Consider the following 4,818-nt stretch of genomic DNA (forward strand, 5'->3'; position numbering starts at 1 on the left):
ACTGGGGGCAGAGAGCGCCGCGCCGCCATTTTGTTGGCGGCCTGAGGCGATACCGCGACATGTGGGCGGGGCGGTGGCGGCCTGCTGGGAGTAAATAAACCGTCTATTCTACTATCACCAATAATATTAATAAATAAAAGTATCTGTGTTATAGCAGTGAGCAGCAGAAAGCAGACACTCATGTATCCCGACTTTTGGTTGGTCTGACAGGGTGCCCGTGTGCTCTCCTAGAGGGAAGGAGTGGAGGAATTCCTGGAAAGCAGAGCTCTTCAGACAAGTGACCACAGCTATTTTGTGTCCGTTTCTTCTGTCATCGTGCAAACTGAGCCATACCTGGAATATACACTGAGGTTCCAGGTAAATAGGGCATTACAAATTAATCCCAAAAGCAAAAACAGTGCGCCGACAAGGAGGAAGTCGTTGCCATAAGACAAGCATCAGCTATCTCAGCATTAACGGTTAGCTTGCAGAAATTACACTCTAACATGCTGATGTCTGCTTTGTCATGTCGCTGGAAGCTTCTACTAACATTTGTGACCTTTTAGAGATTTTTAAGATTTAGAAATCACCACATCATTTATTTTTGTCACTATTTATATATTTATTGGATGTGTAGTCCTCCATACAGCTAGTACATAATTCATGGTGTCTAAGAGAGACTCTCCTATTTGGGATCAGTATTTACCCTTCTTACCTACTGTAAGAGGTGAATGCTGCATCAGAACATTACCCACTCACAAAAAATTAATGTACAGCATCCATTCCTAATCCCAGATTAACCCCAGATATTATGGTTGAATTCTGGTGGGTTCGCTGGGAATGTGTTAAGGCAAGGGACATACTTCTGCTGCTGTTGTAGACAAACTAAGGTGAAATTCTGCCATTTGTGGCCACCAAACAATTCATCTAAACAGTGCTAAACAGCCCAGGGAACGTGCTGTCACAGGACTTCTTAGCAACCAGTAGCTCCATGTAGTTCCACAGAGAGAATATACGGGAAGAACAGGAAAATCCAGTCAGAGAAAAAGCTGAAAAATAATTTGATATTTCTTAGCCCAAGGCATAAATGAAGATTATGGTAAAGCTGTAGCAGAAACTTTCCATAGGGTATGTCTGGAAGGATCTTGAAGAGGTGTAAAGATAGGCCAGGAGAAAAGGAAACCACCTGTTGAACTTTATTGATTCCAGTTTCCTTCCTACCATGTACTTGAATGCACCTGCCTGGCCTGGAGATGAAGAAGATGGAAAGCAAAGGACAGCAATGAGCACAGATCCTGAGTAACATTAGAAAGCGAAGGGAGAGAAATGTGGATGACACTCTAACAAGCATCCACAAAGGACAGAACCCAAAGAAGGAGACACTGAAGTAACACAAAGAAGAAATTATTGGTGAGGAAACCACTGGAAGTTAAATCTCTTCAAAAGCACAGGGTATTCAAAGCAACAGAGTGATCAGAAAAAGCAAGGGCAGAGCTACCTTTGAGGAGGAGGTGACAGATGGGGAGAGAAGGAGAGGAGACTCAGAGCAGAGCAGAGGGAGACTGTACACCCCCCCTAGGAGGCAGCAGAACCTCTGAAAATCCAGAGAGGCTTGCTTTGAGGCTGTAGTGTTCTGTTCTTCATACTGCTCCTCTGTGACAGAGCTAGGAATTGTGGCACTACCAGCCGTCATCAGTAAATTCTATTCAGGCACTCCTAACCAGTCTTGCAAGGCACAGTTGCCCTTCTGGGAACATTTTTTCCCCCAGTTTTGGAGACAGTTGAATGAACACTCCTAAAGTTCAACGTCATCTTTACTATAGTCTTGCTGTCAAGCCTGTAAAAATGACCTTTTTTGGTGTTATATCTCTGGCAAAATGGAGGAGATGTTGCTGTATGTTATAGGCTCAAGGACATTTTTCTCCTTGTGCCCAGCTAGGTTTGTTTAACTGACGAGTTTGAAAAAAATAAAAAATGAGCTTAGGTTTAGAGAAGACTGAAATCTTCTGCCCAGATGTATTGTTATTTGTTCCAACAACAAAGAGCATTGTGATAAAGACATATGTTGGTCCTGGGTCACATTTAGATCCTTTCTTTACAGTGTAGCAAATGCATTTCTAAGGGCATGGAACAGTTCTGCAGAATTCAGACAACAGAAAATGCAAGGACATCCAGTCCAGCTCTTGCAGACCGTCTGCTGGCCAGATGACAGAACTACCACTTGCAACAGCCTAGCTCAGTATGATCACAGATCATACTAGCAAAGCACAGAATAGCTCAGTGTTTTCTTTGTTCCACTCCAAATTGAGGTCTGGGAGTTGTAAGTTGAGAAATACATAATCTGGGAAGCATTTGTATTTACCTACCTGCTGTTGCAGTTCCTCAACCTGTGTATTTGAAGATGTTCATAAGGTTTCCTCCATGCTGACCACCTTGCCTGCTAGTCCTAGTGCCCCTGCTGAAGCAGTCTCATTTCACTCCTCACTGATGGATGCTCCATCTAAGAGTGCATTCTGTGAGCCCAGAATGTGCCTGCCCACAGAGACTAGCCAGATAATATACAACAAAGGTTCATAATGTGACCCATCACAGAAAGAGGTTCCTATTGTAACCTTTTTTTTTTTTTTCCTCCTCATAAAGCTGCAATCCAGGAGTTTCTTTTCAGGAGGTGGCAACAACACCCACCTCTGTGTCACCTACTGAATAGATATGCTCAGTCAGGGAGATAGAGCAGGGCCAAGGACACAGTGCAAGTTTCCTGGTAACAAATTCACAGTACACACTCAAAGCAGGCTGTAGGTAAAATCTGCACCTGTTTGAAGCCAGAGTGATTCATGTTACAGACTTTGCTGAAGAGAACTGGTGCTTTTTCACCTCTTGCACTAGCAAACAGGTCATCAAGCGCCTCAAAACTTTCTCAACTTTCTTGACCCTAACCTCTTACCAAGGCAAAATTCAAATCTTGCTCTGCAATGGCACATTTGTCCGCTTCTGCGAATATCTCATACTCTATGACATTAATTTTTGAGGTGTCAGTGGCTGTAAAAGTGGCTTGGCCTCTTCTTTAACAGGACAGGTATCTCCAGGTGCTCAGACTTGTTTCATCAGTAGTAGAGGATATGTTTCATGTGTTTAAATCATGCAAAACAAAATACACATTCTTCAAGAGCTGCTGAGGACTGCCAAGCTCTTTGTGTGTTCCACTGGAGCGAGTCATGATATGCTGCTCAGCAGCAAGAGATTAGCTAGCAGGAGACCACCGCAAGGTGCAAGGGTGTCATTCATACACATTTTTGCACTTCTTGGTTTTCAGTGAACCCTCTTCCAATTGTTACAGCTTATGGTGAATTTATCTCCAGAAATTCAAGCGTGCATGTGGAGCTGAAGCCTGCCGGCCCTGCAGCCTGGCTGCCTCCACCACCGAGTGAGGGCTGCCGTGTGTGGGGTAGGGAGTGACAAAGTCTGTCGTCCACAGGTCACAGAGCGCTTGTAGGCAATGCAGCAGCATCGGGAACAGGCTGTCTGCTTTGTGCAGCGCTCGCCTGTAGATGGCAGCAGTCCCACGTGGCACTGAAACAGGCTGAAGGAACGTTTTGCACCAGGTCAGCAACCACGGCGAAAATTTCTGAGCTTCGCAGATTTCAGGAATAGCAGGCCTCTGAGACCAGAAGAAATGGAAAAGTCGTCTCTGGGGAGAAAAGCGTCAGGCTGAAGAACACTGAAGCAAACTGGAAAGACACAAGACACACGGAGCGTAGTAAGAAGGTGATCAGGAGTAGTCAGGATTTATGGAGGGGAACTGGTGCTGAATCTGTCTGAAACCTCCTGCGATTAGATAACTGGTTTGATGGGTGAAAGGAGAGCAACTAATGTCTGTCCTCTTGGCATGAGTAGAGCTTGAACACTCTGAGTTCTCGATGAGGTATGGGGTAGAGCCTCAGAATGCTTAGGTGCACAAAGTTCAGCTGGAGGACAGTCGATAGGGGTGTGCCCAGGGGCATTTCTCCTCTTTGTGGCTGTCAGGCAAAATCTCTAGTGACTGGAAAAAGGGAAACATCACTCCTACTTTCAAGAAGAGGAAAAAGGAAGATCCAGGGAACTACAGATCAGTGAGCCTCATCTCTGTGCCTGGGAAGATCATGGAACAGATCCTCCTTGAAGAGATGTTAAGGCACCTGCAAGATGAAGTGATCTGAGACAGCCAGCATGGCTTCACCAAGGGCAGATCCTATGAAGAAAGGCTGAGAGAACTGGGCTGGTACATCAGAGGGTTGTGCAGCTGTTCAGAGGCAACAGGACAGGTATGAGAAATGGGTGAAGATAAAGCTCCTGCTCAGCAAGGGAAGTGCAAAGTCCTGCCCCCAGGGAGGAACAAGGCACCAGCACCAGCTGGAGGCCAACCAACCTGCTGGAAAGCAGCTTGGCAGAGAAGGCACTGTTAGATACCAGGCTGTATCCATGCACAGAACAACCCCACAGCCTCCTGGGAGGAGTGTTGCCAGATGGTGGAAAGAGGTGATGCTTCCTCTCTGCTCAGCACTAGCAAGGCCGCACCTGGAGCTCGGTCCTGTTCTGGGCGACGCAGTGCAGGAGAAACGCAGACACACTGGAAGGAGCCCAGCCAGAGGCATGAAGATGATGAAGGGACTGGAGCATCCCTCATAGGCTAAGAGAGCTGAGGCTGCGTTGCTCAGAGAAGGCCGGAGGAGATCCTAGTATCGCGTACCCACGAGGGAAGGGTGCAAAGACCCCGCGTTTTTGCCCCGGTTCGGGTCACCCCTCGCACCCGCGACAGACGGGCCGCTCCGCCAATCAGAAAAATCCGCCGCTCTGCGTCGG

This window comes from Meleagris gallopavo, chromosome 2 (assembly GCF_000146605.3).
Source record: "Meleagris gallopavo isolate NT-WF06-2002-E0010 breed Aviagen turkey brand Nicholas breeding stock chromosome 2, Turkey_5.1, whole genome shotgun sequence".
In the NCBI taxonomy this organism is placed as follows: Eukaryota; Metazoa; Chordata; class Aves; order Galliformes; family Phasianidae; genus Meleagris; species Meleagris gallopavo.